Here is a 14,803-nt window from a genome sequence, read left to right on the forward strand (position 1 = left end):
GAACATCTCTTGATTTTGAACCTTTATGGAGTCCCTTAAAGTTTTGACAAGGGGCATTCAACTGCTGGCACATTTTATGCGCGGTATCCCATGAAACCATCGCTATCAAATATCAGCCAATCCGATGACGCCTAAATAAAGGTGAAACACGTCATTGGGAAATAATAAGAAATTTTAACACTGCAACCGAGACTGCCGGTTTTTTCATATCTTAGCGAATCTTTTACTCGGCTCCTTTCGAATTCCTCTAGCTGTTAGTAATTAGTTCAACTTTTCAAATGGCCTCTGTTCCATAGATAAACCCATCCATATTTGTTCTGTGCAGCTTACGTTCCGTGTCATTAAACTTCGTAGATACGAAAGGATTTTACTTGTTCGGGCGTTTTTCCGCCTAGGAATATGTTAACTGGTGCTTCCTTCTAGCTTATTCTCATCACTAATGTCTTTCCTTTGTTTTTCATTATTCCATACTTCTCGCCCCATCTTGCAACACTGTTCGGCATCTTCTGTAGCTCCTCTTCTGATCCCCCTAGTACTTCTTGAAAATCCGCGTATTTTATTGTCTTCATTACTTCTCCTCAAATTACAATGCCTTTAGGTCCTCTACGGAGTTATCCACCACTTCTTCTCCACGTATGTTGAACATCTTTGGTGATAGAGGGCATCCTTGCCTTACACCCCTTCCAATGCTCATCTCTTCCATCTCCTCATTTCCTTCTCAGTCACTTTTTGCTTTGTGTGCATCTCCTTCATTAACCTTCTCTCTTTCCAGTCCAAACCAATAGCTTTTAAAATTCTGAGCAGTTTACTCCAGTTGACTCTGTCGAATGCCTTCTCTCAGTCGATAAAACAAATATATACATCCTTGTTCAGATATTGCCTAAGTCTATGTAATTCAACTCAGCTGAATATACCTATGCCTTTCGATGACTCCATATGTAGAAATTGTGTTTTAATAGTTCGTGCCAATTTTAAACTGTGAGCTGGACCACAAACTCGAACACGGAACAATATCCTTGCAGAGCCGTGCTCCTACTGACTGAAATAGCCACGCACGACTCGTGATCAGTCCTCACTGCACTTGACTCACGCCTGGCTGATTCGGTAAGGGCACAGTCCTGAATAGGCACGCAGTTCTAATCTGCCAGTAAGTTTCATAACAGCACACATTCCGTCCCAGAGTGAACTGTTCATTCTATAATTGGTGTGAAACATGGTGATCGGGCTGGGCAATCTCCTGTCGCACTTCGCCCAATGCAGCATCGTTTGTTTTTGTGCATTCTGTCTTTCGCTAACGCTGAAAGTCGTCACCTTAAGTCAGTTTTTCAGAAGTAAGACCTGCCATGAAGCGACTGTCCTCATTCCCCAGCTGAGAAAAGCCTGAAAAAAAAGGCGGATGCACAACAATTCTGCACAGATTTATTTAACTGGATTACGCTGGAGCAGTGAGTTAACTTCAGCAGGTCTGACTTATTACTAAACAATAAGTCCCTGCACAACAAAGAGGTAAATATTTCTACTCAGCTTTATTGTTGTCAGTTGTAGTCCCCCCACCAAATTAACGAAAGTGGAAAGTGTTACACCACTCACTCAACGCCACCAAACAGTCCCACAGTTTTTCCATGTGAGGTGGGCGTGGTTAAAATTTCGTCCATATACGAACTTATCTTCAGAACAAAAAAAGCCGTTCCTACAACTGAAGAACGGTGAGAGTACGTATTCCTGTTGGGTGGGTGTGACGTCATTAGAACTTTTCGGTAGGAGATAGCAACTCAGCACTCACAGGGGACGAGAACATGCACATTATCGTCATTTCTCGAACGAAGGTCGAATCACTGGCATGAGGGAGCATAATACTGACATAGGGCACAGTTGGCTGTAGTCCATGGCTCTGAGTCTGACTCAGGACAGCAATGTGGCAGGAAGAGTAGGCATGGATCCGTCCAGGAGGACTTTATCGACTACATCACGAGAAAACAGTAGGACTGTTCTACTGAATCTGACGAATAGAGAAATGACAACAGCTGAAACACGTGCAGGGGTTACAGGCAGAGGGTCACAAGTAACCGTCGGGAGAGATTACTGGGAGCTACACTGAGGCACTGAGTTGTCATGCATCATCTACCACAGACATCATACGTGAAAGACTTGCAAGGGTGTAGAGCCAGACTTTACTGGGACATTGAGTGGCACTATCTACTATTCAGCCATGAGCCTCGCTTCTGTCTGTGGTGGACCGTTCAACGCCAATGCGCTCGTGGACGATCTGGTTAAAGGTCCCAGGAAGCAGAGATTCTCGAGACTCATACCTCTTCAAGTTGCGTAACCATCGTGTTGGGAAGCTGTTGGAAATAACAGGATTATTTGTTAATTGTAGCAGCGAGGATGAATGCTCCAAGTATGTAACAAAATGTTAAACCCTATCGTTATTCCTTTCATGATCAGGATACGAAATGACATATACAGGCAGGAAACGGAAAGACCCCACACTGCAGGTCACAATTCAATCGATCTGTAGCGCTGTCGATATTTTTTGGGCGTTAGTGTGGAAAATGGCAGCTCATACCAGCAATCGATGAAGCTTTAGGCAGCCAGCGGACGCCAAGGCATCGGCAAGGTAGAGCGTCATTGAGAAAATGACGTACGTTGTGACCCAAGTACGGTGGAGTTGTGGTAAAATCCAACAATGCAGCATTTGAAGACAGCTCATTCTAGTTACTGTATTTTCCTCAAAAAACAATGGACTGTACACTTTTTCAAGAGAAATGGTACATAATGGTTCAAATGGCTCTGAGCACTATGGGACTTAACATCTATGGTCATCAGTCCCCTAGAACTTAGAACTACTTAAACCTAACTAACCTAAGGACATCACACAACACCCAGTCATCACGAGGCAGAGAAAATCCCTGACCCCGCCGGGATCCGAACCCGGGAACCCGGGCGTGGGAAGCGAGAACGCTACCGCACGACCACGAGCTGCGGACAAAAATGGTACAAAAAACGTTCATTTTAGGCAAGTCTCTTTCGTGCTCAATAATGTCATGAGGGTTCTAGAATCCCCATATGCGCACTTTATGACGTTTACTTTACCGCTAACAAGAAATGTTGCTCCATCATTGAAAAATAACCATGGTAAAAATGATTCGTCTTCCACGTCTTCTAGCAGAGCATTGTTGACGTCAGCCAGTTTCCTTCCATCACCAACCCTAATACCTTGCACTAATTGTAGTCTCTGTGGTTTATAGACCAAACGACGCCTTGAGGCATTGTCCTCTGCTTGCACATTGAGTAGACTTTCGAGGACTCCGCTCAGAGTTTGCCGAATTCCTTCAGCCATATCATCAGAAGCGCGAGATCGACCTGGACTCTTCCCTTTGTACAAGCATCCTGTCTTTCTCAATTGGCGATACCAACGACGAATGTTTTTGGATGCAGACGGATCGATGCCAAAACTCCGACGAAAAGCACGCTGGACCGGAATCGCTGACACACTCTTTGCAAACTGCAGCACACAAAAGACCTTCTGTTGAGCGGACGCCGTCTTCCTTCTAACTGACTGCAAACTGATAAGACGCATTGACTGACATCTAACGGCGATTTTCTGAAACTCTAGGCCACGCCCATTCAAACAACACACATTTCCTTACCGGCAAGACCCATGTTTCGTAATTATTACCGCCCAAAATGAGGTCATTCTTTTTGAAACACGCTGTAATTGATATTAATTATAAAACAGTCTAGGTTGCATAGGCACATTTGTTAAAAGGTGAGTGATTTTGATCAAAAGATAATCATCTTCAGACCTTCAGCCATACTGACTGTCTGTGCATGGATCTGACTGGCTGTGCATGGATCAGGATCCGCTGAAAGATGATAGTGCACGGCAATTGTCTGTCAGTATGAAGATGATCATGTGATGATCGAAACTGGTCACTTTTGATAAACGTGCCTTCACGATCTAGGCAGTTTTATAATTAATTTAGTGTAAATTATTATTAATATTACACTACTGGCCATTAAAATTGCTACACCACGAAGATGACGTGCTACAGACGCGAAATTTAACCGACAGGAAGATGATGCTGTGATATGCAAATGATTAGCTTTTCAGAGCATTCACACAAGGTTGGCACCGGTGGCGGCACCTACAACGTGCTGACATGAGGAAAGTTTCCAACCGATTTCTCATACACAAACAGTAGTGATCGTCGTTGCCTGGTGAAACGTTGTTGTGATGTCTCGTGTTAGGAGGAGAAATGTGTACCATCACGTTTCCGAATTTGATAAAGGTCGGATTGTAGCCTATCGCGACATTGCTGCTCGCGTTGGTCGAGATCCAATGACTGTTAGCAGAATATCTAATCGGTGGGTTCAGGAGGGTAATACGGAACGCAGTGTTGGATCCCAACGGCCTCGTATCACTAGCAGTCGACATGACAGGCATCTTATCCGCATGGCTGTAAAGGATCATGAGCCAAGTCTCGATCCCTGAGTCGACAGATGGGTTACCCTTGACGCTGCATCACAGACAGGAGCGCCTCCGATGGTGTACTCAACGACGAACCTGGGTGCACAAATGGCAAAATGTTATTTTTGCGGATGAATCCAGGTTCTGTTTACAGCATCATGATGGTCGCATCCATGTTTGGCGACATCGCGATGAACACACCCTTGGGAGCATGTATTCGTCATCGCCATACTGGCGTATCACCCACCGTGATGGTATGGGGTGCCATTGGTTACAGGTCTCGGTCACCTCTTGTTCGCACTGACGGCACTTTGAACAGTGGACGTTACGTTTCAGATGTGTTACGACCCGCGGCTCTACCCTTCATTCGATCCCTGCGAAACCCTATATTTCAGCAGGATAATGCACGACCGTATGTTGCAGGTCCTGTACGGGCCTTTCTGGATACAGAAAATGTTCGACTGCTGCCCTGGCCAGCACATTCTCCAGATCTCTCACCAATTGAAAACGTCTGGTCAATGGTGGCCGAGCAACTGGCTCGTCACAATACGCCAGTCACTACTCTTGATGAAGTGTGGTACCGTGTTGAAGCTGCATGGGCAGCTGTACCTGTACACGCCATCCAAGCTCTGTTTGACTCAATGCCCAGGCGTATCAAGACCGTTATTACGGCGAGAGGTGGTTGTTCTGGGTACTGATTTCTCAGGATTTATACACCCAAATTGCGTGAAAATGTAATCACATGTCAGTTCTAGTATAATATATTTGTTCAATGAATACCCGTGTATCATCTGAATTTCTTCTTGGAGTAGCAATTTTAATGGTCAGTAGTGTATTTGGGTTTTGCGTCTCAAAACATAAAGGTTTTACATGCTTAACGTGAAATACACAGTAACTCATTTGTATGGTAATCAAAAGTTTGCATCTGTCTATTATTCCACTGTAACATTTCCGTAATCCTGTGCCTCCTCACACATCAGCATCACCACCCCTGGCATTTGCCACAAAAAAAGAGCGTGTGCGCTCTCTCGCGCTGCAGCAGAGTGGGGGTTCCCCTGCCTTGTAGCGTGGGCAGCCTGTGTGGAGTGTTTCCTCCGCCTCCCTGAGCCCGGCGAATCCCCCGCGCTGAGTGCACGCGTGGGAACCGCCGCTGCCCGCGGGGGCCTCACGCCTGACCTTTCGGGGGCGCTCCTCCGCCCTTCTCTTACTCAAAGGTTGGCCCCCTGCGACCCTGTCACTTGCTGGAATTTGCAATACTGCTTGTGTACACAGTAATGCGTGGTGGGCGTTAGACGACAATAGAATGTCAAGTGGTCCCCGAATGTCAACCAGTTCTACATTCACGGCGGGCTCTCTGCTTCAGTCCGGTCCGATACCAAAGCTACGAGTACGTACGTTCCGCCACACTCCCGCTGCATGTGCAGACTGGAAGCTTTATTGGAAGGTCGGGACACAGTGTACTCTTTGTAAGGGTGCTGTGGGTTTTGCTCCAACTGCCTGTAAACGGTGCGCGGATAACATCAGAACTGGTCAGACGGAGTGCAGCCTCTACTCACTTAACAGCATATGTTGGTCCTGTCATACCACAGGCAGTAGATGCAGTTAATCCTGGTATAGATACAACAGTGTGATTTTCTACATCTACATCTACGTGATTACTGTCCTATTCACAATAAAGCGCCTGGCAGAGGCTACAGTGTACCAATTTCAAGCGGTCTCTCTACCGTTCCACTCTCCAAAGGGACGCGGGAAAAACGAGCACTTAAATTTTTCTGTCGAGCCCTGATTTCTCTTATTGTATCGTGATGATCATTTCTCCCTATGTAGGTGGGCGCCAACAGAATATTTTCGCAATTGGAGGAGAAAACTGGTGATTGAAATTTCGTGAGAAGATCCCGCCGTAACGAAAAACACCTTTGTTTTAATGATTGCCACTCCTATTCACGTATCATGTCAGTGACACTATCTCCTCTACTTCGCGATAATACAAAAGCAGCTGCCCTTATTTGTACTTTTTCGATGTCATCCGTCAGTCCCACCTGATGCCGATCCCACACCGCACAGCAATAGTCTAGAATAGGGCGGACAAGCGTAGTATACGCAGTCTCTTTAGTAGACCTGTAGCACCTTCTAAGTGTTCTGCCAATGAATCGCAGTCTTTGGTTTGCTCTTCCCACAATATTATCTATGTGATCGTTCCAGTTTACGTTATTTATAATTGTAATCCCTAAGTATTTAGTTGAATTTACAGCCCTCAGATTTGTGTGACTTATCGCGTAATCGAAATTTAGCTGATTTCTTTTAGTACTCATGTGAATAACTTCGCACTTTTCTTTATTCATGGTCAACTGTCACTTTTCACACCATACAAATATCTTATCTAAATCATTTTGCAAGTCGTTTTGATCATCTGATGACTTTACACGACGGTAAATGACAGCATCATCTGCAAACAATCTAAGATGGCAACTCAGATTGTCTCCTATGTCGTTAATACAGATCAGGAACAACAGAGGGCCTAAAACACTTCCTTGCGGAATGCCGAATATTACTTCTGTTTTACTCGATGACTTTCAGCCTATTACTACGAACTGTGACCTTTCTGACGGAAAATCACGAATCCAGTCGCACAACTAGGCGATATTCCGTAGGCGCGCAGTTTGCTTAGAAGACGCTTGTGTGGTATTGCATTATTTTTCTTTCCCACAAAACAGTCTTGGCCATGCATTCAGAGTGATTTTGACCGTACTGAAAGGGGAAGGAAGCTTAATGTTAAACTTGCAGCGACGAGCTCATTCCAGACGGAGAACATCGGATTGCGGAAGAATGGAAACGGACACTAACCATTGTATTTCAAATCGCAGTACCCTTGTTTACTACGTCGACTACGTGTAGTTTAGCTGATACATAAGTCATGTATAGATCACTGTGTTTAGGGTCTGAAATTCCCGAAAAAATATTCAGCAGCATTCTTTGACGTACATATTGTACCTAGCACTTCTATGTCCGCATCTATGTACATTCTCCAAAAGCCACAGTGCGGTGACTGGTGGAGGGTACCATTACCACTACTAGTCATTTCCTTTTCTGGTCCACTCGCAACAAGAGGGAGGGAAGAATGGCTGTCTATATGTCTCCGTATGGGCCCTAATTTCTCTCATGTTATCCTTGTGGTCCCTGCGCGAAATGTACGTTAGTGGTAGAAGAATCGATATGCAGTCGGCTTCAAATGCCGGTTCTCTAAATTTCCACAACAGTGCCTCGCGAAAAGAGGGCCGTCTGCCCTTCAGGGATTCCCATTTGATTTTACGAAGAATCTCCGTAATACTTGCGTGCTGATGGACCCTACCGGTAAAATATCTACCAGCACGTCTGTGAATTGCTCCGATGTCTTCGTTTAAGGGGGTCCGGGAAGGTTGGTAATCAACATCTTAACTAGTGTAAAATTTATTCATATGAAAGGTACTTTTTATCAGAAATTGTTGGGAATAAAAATTTGTAAAAGAAATGTGGCTTGTAGGTTACACATTCCTAACGACTTTATCAGAAGTATTTCTAAAAATAATGATTAATTTTAGGATTTCAATTATTTTAGTAAAATATGTATTCATTTTTCTTTGTAAGTGAGGCTCTAACTTATCCGAGATTAACAAAATAGGAATGTCCCTGTGTTAAAATATGCACAATACTCAGAATAGTATATCTCGCAAAACTGAACAAATTCTGGCAAGAAGAAGCTAAGAAAAAGTACACTTTATTATTAAAAAATACAAGTTAAGGGAAAGAGCGATTAAAGTTGTCAGTGCATCCCAGCTCCATAAGATGGGTTGACGTTATCCTCTTCCACGTAATTTGCAATGTCCTTTCTCCTGCTCATCTGCGTAGTTTTGCCCTTGTTTAAAGGTCGCTAATAGCTCTCTCTGATGCAGTAACTTTCTCTTTATCTAAATTTAACGTTTGTTTCACTGTTAAACGACCAGCATTTAGTAGCAGTGTTTCCAGGACTTCATACCTGGCAACATTTCGTTCACTGAACGTTGCCATTACATCAAAGACCCTAAAATGCAGAGTACTATTTGACAGAAACACTTTCTTGGTGTTTCTGACGCAGATTACGCTGTTAATGGACTCGCTGTGATTCTAGTTGCGGCCATGAACACATTTCTTCGATACTCTTACATCTGACAAAATCTCTGAAACGCTATGGCAAAAGGTATAGCTGGTTTGTGAATAAATTTCTCACCATTTTGCTGTGCTCTGATGTATATTCAACATGAATACTTCCTGGAGGGGACAGGCGAAGAGTGGGGTTGTCGTCTGTTGAAAGGGGATGGGACAAAACTGCCCAAACAGCTTTTCTCGTGTCTTCTACGCTACTAACGTTTGCCTGATGGCCATGCCATGATAATTTTGGATTTTATCTATGATAGATCCTGCGAGTCTCTTCTTACCATGAAATTCTCTGCCATCTTCCAATTTCTTTTCCTTCTTTGCACTTTTCAGTCGTCGCAGCCTCATACCCATTCGCTTTAGTACATGATCTATGTACTCCAGTTTAGTGATAGTTATATCTTATCTGTATGGCATCTCTTCCTCAGCTGCTTCGAAGCTTTTGAATACCCATCTCCTAAGTAACTGACAAATCTTACCTTCAACTGTTCATGTTCTTGGAAATTGGTCACGCCCACACTGCTTCGAAGCTTTTGAATACCCATCTCCTAAGTAACTGACAAATCTTACCTTCAACTGTTCATGTTCTTGGAAAGTGGTCACGCCCACACAGTGTTTGTTTTAATATATATATCATCGGAAATGGTAAATTCCGTAGATTAGAAAAAAAATTTAGTTCAAGATACCAGCTGGTACGGAGTCCCCTAAATCCAACCTAGTGCGGATCCCAAAAAATCTGGCAGTACTCAAGAATGGGTTGCACTAGAGTTCTGTACGCCGTCTTTTATACGTGATCTACACTTTCCCAAGATTCTCCCAATAAAATGAAGATAGCATTCGCCTTCCCAAATGGCAACCTGATGTACTCATTGCATTTCATATCGACTTACAGCGTTATTCCCAAGCACTTAATCTATGTGATTCTGGCAGGCAGAACATTACTAGTGGTGTATTCGAATGTTACTGGATTGTTTTTCGTGCTAATCCGCGTTAGCTTACGTTTTTCTACATTTAGAGCCAGCTGTCATTCATTACACCAACTAGAAATTTTTCCTGCATCGTCTTGTATCCTCTTACAGTCACTCAACGACGTCACTTTCCCATACAACACAGCGTCATCGGAAACAGCCGTGAATCGCTGTTCACCTTGTCCCCCAAAAATGGTTCAAATGGCTCTGAGCACTATGGGACTCAACTTCTGAGGTCATTAGTCCCCTAGAACTTAGAACTAGTTAAACCTAACTAACCTAAGTACATCACACACATCCATGCCCGAGGTAGGATTCGAACCTGCGACCGTAGCGGTCTCGCGGTTCCAGACTGCTGCGGCTAGAACCGCAGGGCCACTTCGGCCGGCTGTCCCCCAGATTATTTATGTATATTGAAAATAACAGCTATCCTATTACACGTGCCTCTTGCCCTCCCGACGATACTCTTGTCTCCTATGAACACTTGCTGACAAGGACAACTTATTAAACAAACTGGGAATTCCATGAAAATATTTCTCAATCCATATCACTCCTTCCTCCGGCCTGGATCCTATGAAAAGGCTACCTGCCTCCGATCAGTGGAGGTCCAGTTGTGGCGCTGGTATGCAAACTCTAGCTATCATCGTTGACGAACAGCACTCAGCATGGATGCATGAATCATGCGCCTGTTGCGGAGCCCCAACGCAGCAGCGCTCGCTGAACGGTCGTTGAGGGGACACTTGGTAGCCCCTTGATTCATCTGGGCGGTCAGTTGCGCAACAGTTGCGCGTCTATTCGCTCATACACATCTCCGCAGTCGTCGCTCACCCCTGTCATCTATGGCCGCGGTGCATACAGTTGGCTCGGCGCCGGTTTTGCATTGCGCCATTTTGCCATGCTCGGTATATTTTAACCAAGGCGGCACCCAAATAGTTTAGATATTTAGCCATCTCGGAACGTTTCCATTCTTCCAGAATGAGATTTTCACTCTGTAGCGGAGTGTGCGCTGATATGAAACTTCCTGGCAGATTAAAACTGTGTGCCGGCCCGAGACTCGAACTCGGAACCTTTGTCTTTCACGGGCAAGTGCTCTACTATCTAAGCTACCCAAGTACGACTCACGCCCCGTCCTCACAGCTTTACTTCCATTCTTTTCTCGAAAGTCATCGGCCATGCCCTTTTGGATATCAGATAAATTACTTCGTTTCCGCATTTCGACAATGTCTGCACTGTTTTCCGCGCCCCCACTTCCTCGCCCTCCCCCCCCCCCCTTTCCCCGACACTATTTGTATACCCTCCTCTGCTAATGCTGCTATCTGCTGTCTGAAAGTGGTTATTACACGTTGACGTCGAACACAGGTGGTGATCACATTAGTGTTGCTGGACCGTGTATTTACTTCACCACAATGGCATTTTTCATAGACAGTATATATCGATATCTCGACCAAGAGATGCCTGTTTACGATACACTTTACCCGTCTGCTGTTTCGTTGTGTAATCGAAAGCGCGATATAGCCTTTGCCTTTAACCAAGCAACGACCTGCTTCGAGTTTCGCCTGGGTGCATCTCCGCGCTCTGCCGCGCTGACTTAACGACGGCCCGCATCAGCTCGCTCCCAGTCCCAGGCCAACGATATCTGGAGCACGCCCGTCCAACAAAAGTGCTGGAAGTTACGTGGGACATGGTCGCCATAAGAAACTGCCGGAGCTACATATAACTTTGAGAGAGAGTATGTGTTGCTAATCTGTTAATTAATACAGTTGTAATCTACCGTAGGCTACCATAAGTAAGTGCAGCCTGTGGCAGTTTCCCTAGTAGCTTTGGTTACTTAAGAGCGTTTCTGCGTTACCTACACGATAGGTGTGTTGCATACCTATCGCGCTTTACCTCATCTCGATCGTTTTATTTGCGTTGCTCAGAGATTTACTAGATTCTTCTAGAAGCTGGAAGTGGAGAACCGCCTAGAAACTGAGTAAGGAAATGTAAAGGGTCGTATAGCCTGCGGGACACTTTTATTCTTCATAGTTATCCTCGAGTCTGTTACTTAAAAGTTAACCATATTTATAGCGAAAATGAAACAGCCAACGATTAATTCACTGTTTATTAGAAAATTTTTGTTGATTTCTAACGTAAAAGAGGTGGATGTTGTAGTAAAAATAAAAACAAACAATACACATGCATCACACAGTGCTAGAAGACACAATTTCCTCAAAAAAATATGGAAATAAAATTAACGAAATACGGGAAACGAAAACGAACCAAACATCGCTTCAACTCTTTGTCGAGCTTATATAAAATATAAAAAAACATTCGCACTTCAGTAAAAACAGGAAATTCTTGCATTTGATCATGATGAAGAATGATGCATTGAGTACAGAAGAACAACAATGATTCTGTCGTATTTTTATGTTTGCACACGTAAACTGTACATTCATTTCCAGTACTTGCTTTGGTTACATATAAGTGTAGAACTTACGCGATCAACTAAATTTATTACCTATAAAACGCAATTTTTACGTTGGAAGGATGCAAAATGCACAATCGACAAACGCAGAACGGTTCTAATTATGTGTAAAACAAACAAATACACAAAAACAAAGAACAGTTATCGGCTCCCATTTTCTCTCTTACATATTCATTTATGTCTCTTTCCCTACCAACGCTACTAATACTACCAGTAATCTTAGCATTTACTACGTCACAGAATCGTAGTTTTTGTGGAGCGCAACTGTGTCAGTTTATATGCTTCAGAAACAAGTCGCTTGGTTTTTGAGTAATACGGTCTTGTTCTTCCCTCTACTGTTTGGTATCTACAGAAATTATGCGCAAAGTGGAATGATTGAGCCGTATGGACTTGTCTGGTGAGGTCTTAATATGTAGAATGTACGAGCTGCTCCTCGGAGCTGTCCACTATACCGTAGGGCCTTTTTGTACCGAGTTAACCGCGGTGTTATTTAAAAGAGAGGGTAAAGGGGGCGATAACTTACGTTGGTAAGTATTTTTATTGTGTAAATTGAAGGTGGAAGGACGAGAAAGAAAAGGGACTATTGATATCAGCTACAACAGGACTTTGTGCGGCATCAGCGGCGACGAGTGAAAATGTGTGCCAGACTGGGATTCGATCCCAGGATCTCCAGCTTACTAGGCAGTTCCGTTAACCACTGCGTCACACGGACATGCCCTCCATGCTCGCTGTTTTGAGATTCCAGCAGGAGGTCGTACTTAAATGTGCATCTGCATTGAATTTGGTGGATTCATTGTCCATAGAGAAGAATCAGTTATATGAATGTATGGTGTATTCTCTCTTCGACATGTCCGAAGCAACAGACACCACGCCTTCAAATCAATATTTTATGTCATTGTTATTTCTGTCTACTGGATTTGACCACTGCTAATAATTTATGAGCATTGTATGAATTGTTTTCGTAACCTATTGTGCAGTCAGCATAAAGGCAAGTTCAGCTTTCTTGTCTTATTTGAAACAATGTGGACGTTGTCGTCACATTGTATTTAAACACGCTTTTATGGAACTAGCCTCTGTAATCTAAACTTAATATCAAGCTATGTACATTGCTTGAGGTTAAATGTTTGTCCATGTAAAGTTATGACTGTTTATCAGGTCTTATCCAGGTTGGTAATTTATGAGTATTATTTGTGTTGGCTTTGATTTTCAGAGTTAAACTTACTACTTGTTGTTGAAGGTAACTGTTCAATGTTCTTTAAAATTCATTTATACATTTTTATCGTTGCCGATTTTGTTTCGAAGTGTTTTTTTATAATGATTCATTGTCTTCTCTGCTACAATAACCTAATATATATTCGTCGTGAATTCATTATTATGTAACGCTCGTTATATGAATTGTTTTTCTCTTTGTTTTAATTCATTCTGTGCTTCATTTAATGTATGTTGAAACAGAACCATTGGAGTGTGGTGAAACTCAACGGCTTGATATCTCAAAATAAATTACTCAATGTATAATTCTAAAAGTGTATTGTTCACTTGCATTCATTTCACACTTCGCGTGTTACAGAAATATAGTAACTATCTGGAGCACTCTTTAAAAAATAAAATGGTTTTTCTGGTTCACATGTCATGTTCTTGTGACGTGTAACCTCACAACTCCTGGATCGCTATTGTTTTTCAACATCACTAATTGCCATTCAGCTTTAAGATACGCACCGCTACTTGCCATGTAGCTAATTGCAATTTTCGATCAATTTCTTGTAGTCTTCACTTTTAAAAAACTGCTGCGTACGCAGTCGTGTGGTACACAGCGCCACTATCCAAGCAATTTCCACTCCTGACGCTACTCACTTTCAATCTGTCGCCACGCAAATTCAAATAGCGCGCTCCATCCGCCTATAGTTATGTCAGCTCCCACAGAGGCTACTGGTACCTGGAACGATTTTGCTCTTCCGCAAAATAGAGCGCACACTGACGTCGTTTTTCCTGTCATGGATAACTGGAGAAGCATTGCCACACTCAGCCAGTTGGCACAGTTGGCAACGATTCCAGTTCCCATAGTTCACCAGCAACCAGATGTCTTCAGTTCCACGCGACGCAGATCAGCAAATGCTCCCGTCATATCCAGCTGCTATAAATCAGTGATCCTCGGGCTGTGAACACAGTGTCTATCTAAGTAGTTTTGAATATTCAGAGCCAGAACTCAGAACTTTTAGATACAGCAGTCAAGACTGAACTTCTATAGAGTCTACAGCTCTCTTTCAAGGCCTTTTGTTAGATTTGCGTGTAGGATTTTGACTACAAAGCCATGCAACTTTCATCACTCAAAGATGAATGTTTCATGGTACTTTTGTGAATAAATGTTATTTCCTTGTTTCAGTTTGTGTTACGATATTAGTTATGTCGCCCACTGATCACGCCTCTTGCTAGAGTAAAAAATCCAAATACCTTACACAACCACTAGTTTTCTGTAGTAGGACGTTCGTTTCGTGTTAACTTAGACGCTGGACGTGAGATTTTTTGGCAGATACAAAAAAACTATATATTCACTGATGAGCCAAAACATTATGACCACTGCCCACTGCAAGGTTGAATGCTCGCTAGCGGTGTTGCGGGCACGTGACGCAGTAAGGAAAGAACGTAAGCCGAAGATAGACGAATGAGCAGTCAGTACAGCGAAGATACGGGCAGCAAATGCGGAAATCCACTGATACGAGCGGTTTTGACAAA

Source organism: Schistocerca serialis, chromosome 2, assembly GCF_023864345.2.
Source record: "Schistocerca serialis cubense isolate TAMUIC-IGC-003099 chromosome 2, iqSchSeri2.2, whole genome shotgun sequence".
Classification (NCBI taxonomy): Eukaryota; Metazoa; Arthropoda; class Insecta; order Orthoptera; family Acrididae; genus Schistocerca; species Schistocerca serialis.